Genomic DNA, 14614 nt, shown 5'->3' on the forward strand with positions numbered 1-14614 from the left:
TGTGTGTGTGTGTGTGTGTGTGTGTGTGAGATTCACCATGGTCCTGGATCACGTGTTTGAGCTCGTGATCGACAGCTATTTCCCTTCCGGAAGAGAGCTCGGAGATACTGAAATTATTTCAGGCCTGGGCGGGATTCGAACCCGGACCGCCGTTGTGGCGGGCAGGAACTCGACCAACTGTGTGTGTGCGTGTGTGTGTGTGTGTTCACCTTGGTCTTTGGATCACGTGTTGGACTCGTGATCGACAGCTATTTCCCTCCCGGTAGAGAGCTCAGAGCTCGTATGACCGATCTATGGGTAATGCTATGACCTTACACACACACACACCCAACTCCCCGCCCACGAGAGTCAGAGTAACGACCCGAAGCGCAGCGATACCGAAATAATTTCGGCCCTGGGCAGGATTCGAACCAGGTACTGCGAGCACCACCGTGCTGGCAGTCCAGCGCTCTATCAACCGCGCCACCGAGTGTGAGATAGTGTGTGTGTGTGTGTGTGTGTGTGTGTGTGTGTGTGTGTGTGTGTGTGTGTGTCTGTGTGTCTGTGTGTGTGTAAGTGAACCGTGTGAATTTTGATATAATAACGTGAGATTATTTTTTACATGACAAGATAGATGTAGACTTCACAGTAATGGTCAGTTACAAAGAACTAGAATCCGTTTGAGATCACGAAGGGTCTGGAAAAAAAAAAGAAAACGGATGAATTGTTTTGTCAAGAAAATGATGCGCTGTGATTTGAGAGCGACTTGGCCAAACTTTGTTATGAAATATATTGGCTATTTTGTTCTGGTAGCTCCCTTGCGTAATTTATTCACAGACCAATGAAAACATAATTGTAAATGACCAATTGACCAAATAAGTGAATAAAAGAGGAAGGATAAAGTGCCTACAGGGGAATATTCTGGAAAAAAAGAAATATATTGGGTTGGAAATAGGTAATTGTTCGTTGTATTTTCCATTTTCTTTTCCAAGTCAAAGACAGGTGAAGGAAAATGTCGGGGTAGGAGAGTTCAAGTGCCTCACACTGGAAGGAAAGGGCGTACACGTGAGACTCAAGAACACAAGAATGAAGGAGACTGTAAGAGACCATAAGGCCTACACGAGGCAGTTGCAACTGGTATTTACATAGATAAAAGAGCTAAAAGTTCCACAAAGATTGATGTTGTCAGATTTTTTTTTCAATTATTAAAAAATTAAGACCTTATGAAAAGAGAAATATTGAGATGATGAACATTAGGAAGCATTATGAAATTGTAAAACGAGAGTTTATTTTATCTTGTCATATAGAACTCTAGTGAAGACATAAGTAGGATATTAATCGAGTAATCTAATAGAAAACGGAATTCAACTATTCCCCAGGGAGCCCAAATTCAGTTCATTAGTTCCTTAAAAAAGACAAACAGCTGAGGTGAAACAATCCGGCCTGATTGAGGAGACACCTCAGCTGAATGAAATCGCCTGAACAAAGTCACTAAGGACCCCCATCCACGATACGATCTGATCTTGAGGCCACCGAACAGATCTGATCTGATCCGACCAGATTGGATCGTGTATGTAATGATTTTGGGTTACCCGACTGCCATACACGATCCGATTTGGTCGGATTCGACCTGATCTGTCCGGCGGCCTCAAGACCAGATTGTACCGTGGATGGGGGTCCCTAAAGTGGAGTCTGGGTCTTAATGGATTGAACGATACACCCGGCTTGACGTCACTACACTCGCGCCATTCCATGTCACCCGATTGAGGTGGAGTTCATCACGCCCCGGAAGACCGTCATGCACGTCGCTCACTTAACGTGACGCGGATGTGACGGGACGTGACACCAACGGGGAACAATACGCATACTATATATATAATATATGCGTATTGGTGACGTAAGGCATCTCACGTCTCATAATTGATTTGCGCGACTGTGTCTGCTCCTTTGCCAAGTCACTCCTGCAAACTTCTCTCACATTCATCCACCTGATTGGGCTCTCTCTGTTCTGCCTACGGTCCCTTGTCATTCAGTCGATCACACACACAGACACACACAGACACACACACACACACAGACACACACACACACACAGACACACACACACACACACACACACACACACACACACACACACACACACACACACACACACACACACACACACACACACACACACACACACACACACGCACATGCACAGATGCATGTACAATCTCGATGGTATGACGGTACTGCACTTGACCGCTAATTCAACGATCCGAGTTCGAGTTCCGCCAAGGGCTGAACATTTCAGCATCACTGCGTTGCTAGCCGACACTCCAACTCTGGTAAGCAAGGGGTTTTGTGTGTGTGTGTGTGTGTGTGTGTGTGTGTGTGTGTGTGTGTGTGTAAGGTAATAGCTGTCGATCACGAGCCAAACGCATGATTGAAGACCAGGATGAATTGCGCGCGCATACACACACACACACACATACACACACACACACACACACACACACACACACACACACATACACACACACATACACACACACACACACACACACACACACACACACACACACATACACATACACACACACACACACACACACACACACACACACACACACACATATGTACGTACACGGGCGCGCGCCCAGCCTTATTTTACTACTGTAGCAGTTTCTACCACCCCTGAGAACTATTTATAGTCTCCACACCCAACGTCGTCGGGCACCCCCTCGGAGAGACAGAAGTTCGTTAGAGATCACAACCTAACCTAACCACACTTCAATCTTCTCGTTTCACTTTATATGACCTGACCTGACCTCACGTGGCTTCACGTCAACACTCCTCATCATTCCAGAACTCGTACCGCCTCATTTCACTGCAACTAATTTCAGTTGACCTCACCTCAGGTCACCTTAGGTCACCTTAACTAACACCACTTCACCTCGCATCACATCACATCACGTCACGTCACGTCACCTTGCCATGCCTCAACCGACATCACTGTGTCATCATACGTACTCGCATTTGTACACAAACACACGTCTATACGCATGACTCGCGATGTCTTGAACAAACACAAGACCCTTGGAGCTTTCGAGAGTTCAGAGGCTGACGTCATTTGAACAAAGAGAAGGGATAAGATGAGGCTTGTCGTGGTTCTGTGAACATCTTCACCGTTTATTTGAACTTGGCAAAAAAAAAATTCGTTAATGTTGTTGAACATTTTTAAGATTTTGTTGAATTGTCTGATTTATCTGGAAGGTGGAAAAAGACGACACGGGTCTAGTTCCGAGTTTATTCCTGACCGGTTTCGCTTTAAGCTTCTTCGGAGGAACGACTCGTGTCTTCTTCTACCTTCCTCAACCTGTCACAATGTCTCAACATTTCTTTTATCTGTAACTATTTTCTCTTCCTATGTATTTCTCCAAGGATGTTATTCCAGTGGTTAAGAAGATTTATTTTTATCTGTGATATCTGCCTGCCATCTTGAAATGTGTGCGCTGGTGGCGTTGTCGGAAGCGCGCTCGTTGCTCTCGCATGCGCTCAGTTGTAGGTTCGAGTCCCGCACCTGGTCCCCCAAAAGTCTCCCAGGGTGACTGCTTCAGCCGCAGCTGTTCAGCTCCTCCTGGCGTAACATTTACTTGAATGCAATAGGTTGAAGAGAGCCACCTCATCACATCTTGCTTCACCACATCACACACTTTGTTCAATTTCACATCACTATCACATTAAAGTTTACATCCATCGCCATACACATCGCCTCATCACATCTTACTTCACCACATCCCATGATATTACATGACTAGTTCCATTTCACATCACTGTACCACACCAAAGCTCACATCCTGAGCTTGAATCTGCGTCTCGCATCAGCGCACATCCTGTTTGATATTCCCCCCAAACTTAAGTCTCCTTACATTTACACCAATTGTAGTGTACAGGAATGGTGCAACGCTCGTGGTGTCCCGTCTCCTACTCTTGTTTGTCCACGTCACCCAGTGCCTCTTGTCAACATAGCCGCCTGCGCTACAGGGAATAGCCCTGCCAGGGGAGTTTAGGAGCCTCGCGGTGGCGGCGTGGACGCACGTGTGGGGCAACGTGGCGCGATCGCTCGTCGAGGGCAGAATGGGCCGGAGGGCAAAGCGGTGGCGGAGGGGGAGGTGGAGGAGGTTTGTTGTTGTCGTGGTGGTGGTGGTATGAAAGTGGTCGTTGTGGTAGGGTTTGTGGTAGTGGTGGTGTTCGTCGTATGAAGGTGGTTGTTGTGGTAGGGTTTGTAGTTGTGGGTGATGTAGTATACAATTGGTCAATGTGGTGCAGTTTATGGTGATGGTGGTAGTGGTGGAGGTAGTGGGTGATGATGATGATGTGGTGGAGGATGTGTTGGTGGAGAAGGTGGAGGACGAGAATGTGGTGATCGTATTGGTGGAGGTGGAATTGTTATGATTGTGGTATTGGTTGTTCCGGTGATGATGACAGTACTGCTGAAAGAAGTGGTGGTTATTGTAACGATTTCATGATATGTAGGAGGTGGATGGGGTCTTGGTGGAGTAAGTTTTTGTTTATTTTATTTTTTATTATGCCGGGAGCGGTGAAGGGTGGGGCGGGGGAGCCCCGTCGCCATTACCTGGTAGCAGGTATCGGAAGGATAGTGGGGTAGAACTCTCCCCCTCTCCCCCCTGTCCCCCTACCCCTTGTCCTCCCTTCCCTCTCTCCCCTTCCCCCCTTCCCCCTCTCCCCCTTCTCCCCCTTCCCCCTTCCCCCTCTCCCCCTCTCCCCCTTCCCCCTCTCCCCCTTCCCCCTCTCCCTCCTTTCCCCCTCTCCCCCCTCTCCCTTCCTTCCCCCCTCCCTTCCTTCCCCCCTCTCCCTCCCTTCCCCCTCTCCCTCCCTTCCCCCTCTCCCTCCCTTCCCCCCTCTCCCTCCCTTCCCCCTCTCCCTCCCTTCCCCCTCTCCCTCCCTTCCCCCTCTCCCTCCCTTCCCCCCTCTCCCTCCCTTCCCCCCTCTCCCTCCCTTCCCCCCTCTCCCTCCCTTCCCCCCTCTCCCTCCTCCCTTCCCCCCTCTCCCTCCCTTCCCCCCTCTCCATTCCCCCATCTCCCTTCCTTCCCCCCTCTCCGTCCGTTCCCCCCTCTCCCTCCCTTCCCCCCTCTCCCTCCCTTCCACCCTCTCCCTCCCTTCCCCCCTCTCCCTCCCTTCCCCCATCTCCCCCCTCTCCCTCCCTTCCCCCTCTCCCCCCTTCCCCCTCTCCCCCCTTCTCCCTCTCCCCCCTTCTCCCTCTCCCCCTTCTCCCTATCCCCCTTCTCCCTCTCCCCCTTCTCCCTCTCCCCCTTCTCCCTCTCCCCCTTCTCCCTCTCCCCCCTGTCCCCTTTCCCTCCTTTCCCCTTTCCCTCCTTTCCCCTTTCCCTCCTTCCCCCTTCCTCTCTCCCTCCTTCCCCCTTCCCCTCTCAATCCCTTCCCCCCTGCCCCCCTGCCCCCCCTTCCTGCCTCCAAGACCACGGGGTTCCCACGATCGTACAGGTGCAAGGCCACAGGTGCTGCCGCCGCCTCTGTGGTATGGGGTGGAGGACTTAAAAGGTGCGAGGGAGCTTGGGGAGGGAGGGGGGAGGTTAGTGGGTGCTTCGGGGGGGAGAGGTGGGGGGAATTGGGGGGACTGGAGGAACGTCGCTTCCCAACCAACGAACCAACCGGGAAGGTCACGTGGCTCAAGTTCGGTGGTTGCAACGATGGGAGAGTTTGGTTTGTGATGGTAGGGAGAGTGGATGGGTGGGAGGGGGTGGGTGGATGGATGGATGGGAAGTGAAGGGTGGGGGAGGGAGAGAGAGAGGGAGGATGGAAGGGTGGGAGGGGGTGGGTGGATGGATGGGTGGGAGAGAGAGAGGGATGGATGGGTGGTTGGGTGAGAGAGAGGGAGAGGAGGACAGGAGGACGGAAGGCTGGGAGAGCTGGAGGATGGATGTATGGGTGGAAGAGAGGAAAGATAGGTGGGTGGGAGGGAGGGAGGGAGAATTGGTGTGTGGGTGGGTGAGAGGGAGGGAGGACTAGTCGGTGGGTGGGTGTGTAGGTGAGTTGGTGAGGGGTAGGGAGGGTGGGAGTGAGGGAGAGTGTTAGGGAAGGATGGAGAGAGGGAGGGAGGATGGGTAGGTAGGTAAATGAGAGGGAGGGAGGGAGGGAGGGGGAATGGCGGATTGGGTAAACAAGAGATGGAGGTTGAAAGAAAAGATAGTTTGGAGGGAGGGAGGGAGGTAAGACAAAGAATTTCAAGAAGTCTTTTAGGACAATGGAAAAGAGTGGAAACGTTTTTAAAAGGATATTTTTATTAATTTTTTCTTTATTTGTTTCTTGATACTATAACATGGTTTTCTTCGTCGCTGTGCCACTTGTTCGGTAGTGAAGTGGCCGAGCTAAGTTTGATTAAGTAAAGTATTTTCTATTTATTGACGTTATTCGTTTATTTACCTTAGTTTGGTCTAGGTTAACCTCGACCAAGTGTGCCCGATCCCAATTACATGTCCTGTAGTACGCACAAGTGACTGCACGTGTACGTACTATTTTTTACTGTAGACATTCCCTTCCGTACCGATCTCTTATTCCTGTTACTGTGAGACTATTCGATTCATTTACGTAATACCCCACGGTAGCAAAGACCACGTGACTATGTGTGTACATGTGCGTGTGTGTGCGTCAGGGAGCGACTGTGTGTGTTAGTACGTCGGGTGCAGCGGGCAACAAGACTACCCGTAGACGCTGCTGAAAGACATCGTGAGAATAGCCACGGGTCTTTCGCAACCCCAGAAGCCACATTGGCAAACCCGAGACCCGACGCTGCGTGCCAACAACACCCGAGCACATCCACCCATCCATCCATCTATTCATCCATCCTACCCAGACTCCCGAGGGGCGCCAATACTTCCCGTGGGCGTTGATTGAACGAGACCACGTCAGTCAGCAAAAAAAAAAAAAAAAAAAAAAAGAGGCAGCAGTGTGTGTGTGTGTGTATTCACTTGGTCTTTGGATCACGTGTTGGACTCGTGAACGACAGCTATTTCCCTACTGGAAGAGAGCTCAGAGCTATGGGTAATGCTATGACCTTGCACACACACACACACCCCCAACTCCCCGCCCACGAGAGTTGGAGTAACACCCCTCAGCGCTGCGATACTGATATTATTTCAGCCCCGGGCGAGGGTCGAACCCGGACCTCCGTAGTGGCAGGCCAGAGCTCTAACCACAGCGCCATGAGAGAGTGTGTGTGTGTGTGTGTGTGTGTGTGTGTGTGTGTGTGTGTGTGTGTGTGTGTGTGTGTGTGCGTGCGCGCGAGCGCTTTTGCGATTCACCACCTTGGTCTTGGATCACGTGTTCGACTCGTGATCGACAGCTATTATCCTCCTGGATGAGAGCTCGTAGATGACCCAATCTATGGGGAACGCCGAGACTTTATACACACACACACACACACACACACACACACACACACACACACACACACACACACACACACACACACACACACACATACACACCAGAGTTGGAATGCTGGTGGTACTCGAACTCGGATCGCTGAATTAGCTGTCGAGAGCGGTACCACTGCATTGTCGAAAGAGAGAGAGTGTTTGTGCGTATGTTGTTTGTGTGTCGTGTGTGTGTGTGTGTGTGTGTGTGTGTGTGTGTGTGTGCTGCGTGTGTGCGCGCGCGTACCCGCGTACATTGTAGCTGAGTGCGTGGGTGGAATTATAAAATACCCATAGCCGCGCGTTTTGTGGACACTTCTCGTATTTGATATTGTCTTTCTGTCCTAAATGGGAAAAAAACTAACGCTACATACTAATTACCATCTTCGCTTCATGTTTCGATTGTCATGTTTATCGAGATTTTTAATGTTTTTTAACTTTTTTATTATTTTTTATTATTGTTGTTTATTGTTTTCTTGGTTCAAAATAAACCGCAGACGAACCGTGCGGGTCTCGCATGTTCCCAGTTGTGGGTTCGAGTCCCGCACTCCTCTCAGATTCCCAGTTACAGTGAGCGCTATTTACCTCCCCCCCCCGCCATTAGTCCCCTAAAGCGCATGATAGGGTAAAGATGACGGCTTCGGCCGCAGCTATTCAGCGCCTCCTGGCGTTGGATGCTTCCCGCCTCCCTTCTTCCTACTCTCCAAAGTTACAAGTTTCTCTTGTCTGAAGTTATCCTCGAGTCAGATGTGAGCAGATGCTCGAATTTTATGTGGAGTGACACAAGTTTAAGGTTTTCGTTCTCTCTCTCTCTCTCTCTCTCTCTCTCTCTCTCTCTCTCTCTCTTTCTCTCTTTTTTTTATCCATAACGTCTTTAGTATATTTTTTTTTTAAGTTTCTTTCGGTCTTGCACTGGTGGCGTCATCGGAAGCGTGCTTGCTGGCCTCCCATTCGCTTAGTTTCGGGTTCGAATCCCGCACTCCTCTATACGATTCCCAACAATGACTGTTTGTTCCCTGCCCCAACAGTCCCTAGGGCGTATGCTAGGGCAAAGGTGACGGCTTCGGCCGCAGCCACTCAGCGCCTCCTGGCCTAGTCGACTCCATCTTCTTTCGACTGCGTAGTTGCACGTCGTTTCTCCAAGAAGACTATTCCACCTGACAGCTGTCTGGGAAACTGCTACTTGCTGTCATTTGCTGCCAGTTTTTTTGCTGCAGTTTGAAGCTGTCTTCCCTCAGGTTGCGTGCTAACAGCTGACGAAGCTGCGAGCTCTTCTTCTCGTCTCACACTTCAGTTTCAGCTTCAGAAGACTTCTGAAGTCGCCAGGAGCTGCAGGACTCTGGGAAGGGACGCGTCATAACGAAGATGGATTTCTGAGAAGAAATTACGAGGGCATGAAGTTAAACTAACAACGCACACGCTCGCATACACACACGCGAGCGCGCACGCACACACACACACACACACACACACACACACACACACACACCACCACCACCACCACCACCACCACCACCACCGATGGAACAAAAATCGTCTTGCAATAATTACGGACAATAAATGAATAGATACATAGATAATTGAATTACTTAATAAAAAATAATAAAATTCATAATTGCGTTACCTGAAGCGAAGGGACTTCCGTACCGAGTGACACTTTGGATATTTTATTCTGGTTGTCAGCAGCCAGACTCTTTAATTCAATTCTGCGGCGACACCCCCCCCCCCCTCCCCCTGATGGCAGTGGGGAGGAGGGCCATGCTGGGCCAGATATTCTACAGTTTCTCCTCGTGCTTGTTTGCATGTAAGCTCCACTTTCTCCCCCACCCCCACCCTCTTCCTTCCTCCCTCCTCCCTCCATCGTCTTCAGTCTTCTCTTCTCACTCCTCTCCCCTCCCTCCTCTCCCCTCCCTCCTCTCCCCTCCCTCCTCTCTCCTGCCTCTTCCATCTTCACTCCTTCCTCCCTCCTCCATCTTCACTCCTCCCTCCCTCCTCTCTCCATTGTCTTCACTCTCCTCACTCCTCTCTCCTGCCTCCTCCATCTTCGTTCCTCATTCCTCATCTTCACTCCTCTCTTCCTCCCCCCTCTTCACTCCTTCCTCACTCCTCTCTACACCCTTCCATCCTCTTCAATTCTCCCTCCACACTCCTCTCTCTTCCTTCCTTCTCACTCCTCTCTCCTCCTCACTCCTCTCTCCTCTCTCCTCCTCACTCCTCTCTCTCCTCCTCACTCCTCTCTCCTCTTCACTCCTCTCTCCTTCCTCCCTCCTTCGACCTTCTACCTCACTCCGCACCCCACACTCCGCACCTCACACTCCTCCCTCCTCCCTCCTCCAGACGGCCTCTCCAACTCCGGCTCCCCTTCCTGGTGTTCACCCTTCCCTCCCGAGTGCCCTTCAGGTGACGATAATTATTTCACCCTGAAGGCCGTGCACACACACACACACACACACACACACACACACACACACACACACACACACACACACACACACACACACACACACACACACACACACACACACACACACACACACACACACACACACACACACACACACACACACACACACACACACACACACACACACACACACACACACACACACACACACACACACACCACCCTGTACTGTATGAAAAGCTTACAAAGGATTACAAAAGGGGAGCATGCCGACAGGAGACCTTTTGGTCCATATCTAGGTCGGTCACGACTTCGAGATTAGAGTTTGGCCGGCGTCAAACGATTTTATTCAGTTAAGGGTCATGTGACGTCATGCTATTGTATTTCGTTCGTTGAGACCAATGGCGTCGCCGGGGCGTTGGGGAGTTGGGAATCGTTCTCGGCTCGTAGTGCGACACTAATTTTACGCGTGCACGCACACACATACACACACACACACACACACACACACACACCACACTACACACACACACACACAAAGGTCATTGCATTACCCATAGATCGGGTCATATATGAGCTTTGAGCTTTCATCCGAGTGGGTAATAGCTGTCGCTCATGAGCCCAACACGTGATCCAAGACTGGTGAATCGCACTCACACACACACACACACACACACACACGCACGCTCAGGGCTGAAATAGTTTCAATATCTCTACGCTGCGAGTTGATACTCCAACTCGTGGGCGGGGAGTTGTGTGTGTGTGCGTGTAGGGTCGCAGCATTACCCATAGACCTGTCATAAATGAGCTCTAAGCTCTCTTCTTCGGGAGGGGGGGTAGCTGTCGATCACGAGTCCAACACGTGATCCAAGACCACGGTGAATCACACACACACAATTCATTTATTCGTTCACTCGTTCAGCTTGGTTCATTGACTATTCACACGTTCATTTCACACGTTCATTTCACACCTTCCTCTCGTTCGTTTCACTGGAGCATTTCACGCACTCATTTCACTCTCTCACTCGCTCCCACTCGGCTTGTTTCTCGGCCAAACTCTGCCAGCCAGCCAGCCTCGCACCACTTTCACTCGTGCATTTGTCTCAAGTTGGAACTTTTCACTTGATGCTGAGAATGCAATAATAACGCTCTGCAGCGAAACGCCCCCCTCCACCCCTCCCTCCCTCCCTCCCTCCCTCTTCCTCCTCGGTCTCGTCACCACTCCATTCCTCGTCTTCCTTCTCCGTCCTCCCGCCATCTTTCCTTTCTTCACACTTCCTCCTCCTCCCTTTCTCTCCTTTCTTCTTCTACCTTCTCCCTTCCTCCTCCTTCTCTCTTTCTCTCCTTACTCTCTCCCTTCCTCCTCCCCTTCTCTCCTTCCTTCCTTCAACCTTCTACCTTCTCCCTTCTTCCTCCTTACTCCTCTCTCTCTTGCCTCTTCCCTTATCTCTTCCTGCTCCTTCTCCGGCTGTTCCTGATGCTGCTTCACTTCCTCCGCTGCCTCCTCCTCCTCTTCCTCCTCCTCGTTGCTTCCCCTTCTCCTCCACTTCGTCTTCTGTCTCCCTTTCTCCATGTTCTCTCTTCTTTCCTTTGCTCTTCTCCGTTTTCTCCTCCTCTTCGCCTTCCTCCTCCTCCTCCTCCTCTTCCTCCAGGGGCTTTGACGCACAAGGCTGCAGGAAGTGGGCGGTACACTCTCAGGCGAACGGGGGGGGGAGGAGGAGGAGGAGGAGAGGCATGGTAGGGGGGTTGGGGGGTTGCCCAAAGGCCGGATGCGGCAGCCTTGGTCCTCGCTGGCTTTGTTTAGGCACTTGTTCCAGGTTCGTGGTGGCCCTCAGGCTCGAGGAAGAGGAGGTCTTCGTACTGACCTTGGTAAGGGTCTCTGCCGTGTTCCCTGTAGGGCTGGCCTCGTGGCAACTTCATTATAATAATTATATTTATTATTATTATTGTTATTATTATTATTATATTATTATCATTATTTTGCTATTTTCATTATTATTATAATTCTTGATTTATTTTATTTTATCAGGAATACCCGGCTTTGCTTGCTCGCGTATCATATAGATTAAGAAAAAACACTGAAATAGACTTTTTTAATTACGTGTAAAAATTAATGTAGGCTACCTGAATCAGCAGTTGATTTCATACATGCATATGAACTCTTGGAAAAATATCTAACGTAGAGAAATTGGTTGGTAGATTGAGGAGAAGAATATGTAATGAAGCGTGTGTGTGTGTGTGTGTGTGTGTGTGTGTGTGTGTGTGTGTGTGTGTGTGTGTGTGTGTGTGTGTGCGCGCGCGTGTGCTCGCGCGTCCGCGATCGCCCGTCCAAGACTGAATGTAGTGGACACTCGGCAACCAAAGCAATATAAGTTTTCAGCCATCAGGGTTTGCCGCACCAGTGTCCAGGTCCCATGTGACATTCCCGGACAGGCCAATTCCAGGACAGACCAATTCCCGGCCAGACCAATTCCCGGCCAGGCCCATTCCCGGCCAGGCCCATTCCCGGCCAGGCCCATTCCCGGCCAGGCCCACTCCCGGCCAGACCAATTCCCGGACAGGCCCATTCCCGGACAGGCCCATTCCCGGCCAGGCCCATTCCCGGCCAGGCCCACTCCCGGACAGGCCCACTCCCGGACAGGCCCATTCCCGGACAGGCCCATTCCCGGACAGGCCCATTCCCGGACAGGCCAGTATTCATTCAGTACCTTTCTCGGCTAGAACGAAGTCCCCGGCCATGCTTGGGTACGGTATCATTTCGATTTCGAAAACAATGGTTGGATTGTTCTCAGATAGATATATTGATAAATATGCCTGTGTGTGTGTATGCACATGCATATGCGTTTGTGTACGTGTGTGTGTGTGGTCGGTGTGTGTTTGTGCATATGTGTTAGATAGCATATAGAAGGGGAAGGGGGAGACAAAGATAAGGAGGGAGAGGACGGGAATGGGGAGAGGAAGATAGAGGGAAAACAAGGAAATAAGTGTAGAGACAGGGTGATAGAAATAAACAGTAAGTAATGGGGAGAGAGAGAGAGAGAAAGAGAGAGTGAGAAAGAGAGAGAGAGAGAGAGAGAGAGAGAGAGAGAGAGAGAGAGAGGGGGGGGGAGACATGTTGGTTTGACTTTTATGCTCGTCTCAGCAGCGATGGCCATGCTTCAGCGCGAAGATGACCTTTTGTGATGACGCCATCATCGTCGTCGTTGTGGGAAATACGTTTCTCGCTGTGATTGCTATGAGCGACGACGAGGCCAACGTTTTTACCGCTTCGCAATTGGTCATTGCTGCTTAAGTACAACTTTCACGTGCATGCGCGAGCACACACACACACACACACACACACACACACACACACACACACACACACACACACACACACACACACACACACACACACACACACATACACACACACACGTACATACACGCACGCACACCCTCACACTCTTGGCGCAGTGGTAGAGTTCGCGGCCGACACTACGGTGGTTCGGGATAGAATCCCGCTCAGGGCTGAAATAATTTCAGTATCGCTGCGCTGCGAATCGTTATTCTAGCTCTCGTGGGCAGGGAGTTGGGTGTGTGTGTGTTTGTGTGTGTGTGTTTGTGTGTGTGTGTTTGTGTGTGTGTGTTTGTGTGTGTGTGTGTGTGTGTGTGTGTGTGTGTGTGTGTGTGTGTGAGAGAGAGAGAGGTCACAGAATTACACAGATCGGTCATACATGAGCTCTGAGCTCTCATCCGGAAGGGTAGTAGCTGTCGACCATGAGTCCAACACGTGATCCAAGACCATGGTGAATCACACACACACACACACACACACACACACACACACACACACACACACACACACACACACACACACACACACACACGCATGCACACACACACGCATGCACAGAAAGAGAGAGAAAGAAAGAAAGAGAGAGAGATGCAGTCACAATCTTTACAAGCAGAGATAAGAAGCGGCAGGCCTAGGTGGGCGGACGTTGGCTCAAGACTCGTGACAGATTGCAATGGGACCCGGCAGGATCATCGTCTTTAGGATTCCGGAAGATCCTCTTCTGGGTCGAGGGAAAGTGCAGTCACTAATAACCTTGTGGATTGGCGAAGGGGGGCGGGGGGGAGGGGGCGGTGCCTCCGGGGAATCTAACTAAATTGTACCTTGGAGAACGCTGTGTGTGTGTGTGTGTGTGTGTGTGTGTGTGTGTGTGTGTGTGTGTGTGTGTGTGTGTGTGTGTGTGTGTGTGTGTGTGTGTGTGTGTGTGTGTGTGTGTGTGTGTGTGTGTGTGTGTGTGTGTGTGTGTGTGTGTGTGTGCGCGCGCGCGCGCGCATGTGATTCACCACGGTCTTGGATCACGTGTTGGACTCGTGATCGGTGGCTATTTCCCTCACAGAAGAGATCTCAGAGCTCACGTATGACCGATCTATAGGTAATCCTGTGGGCGTGTGTGTTTGTGTGTGTGAATTCGTGCGTGTGTCTGTGTGCGCGTGCGTGGTTGTTCATGTGCATAAACGTACACATAGCGGTGTAGCTATGTGTACTTATTCTTGTTAGCACGTCGCCCCAGTGACACACTTTCGGGGTTTGCTACATCAAGTGATACTTTGGGTTTAAACTACATTGTAAACTTTTGTTAAAACTAATCCAGTTTTTGAAGTCTAAAAATAGCAAAGTCCAATTGGTTTCCGGCTAACTTGAAATATCATAGGTCTCCACATATCCAGATTTTACATTTTCAGTCGTAGCGTTCTTAGATAATAAATGTAATAAACTAAGTTTTCCCAAAGTTCGTGA

At 50.5% G+C, this 14614-nt stretch overlaps 1 protein-coding gene across 6 annotated transcripts in view; it reads left to right on the forward strand.

Moving 5' to 3' along the window:
* The window catches only part of LOC143037953 (uncharacterized), a 197624-nt gene that overhangs the window by 56158 nt on the left and 126852 nt on the right, over positions 1 to 14614 (forward strand). The gene's annotated exons all lie outside the window — the stretch shown is intronic.

The sequence above is a fragment of the Oratosquilla oratoria genome, chromosome 23, assembly GCF_046742065.1.
Source record: "Oratosquilla oratoria isolate Oo_2021 chromosome 23, ASM4674206v1, whole genome shotgun sequence".
NCBI lineage: Eukaryota > Metazoa > Arthropoda > Malacostraca > Stomatopoda > Squillidae > Oratosquilla > Oratosquilla oratoria.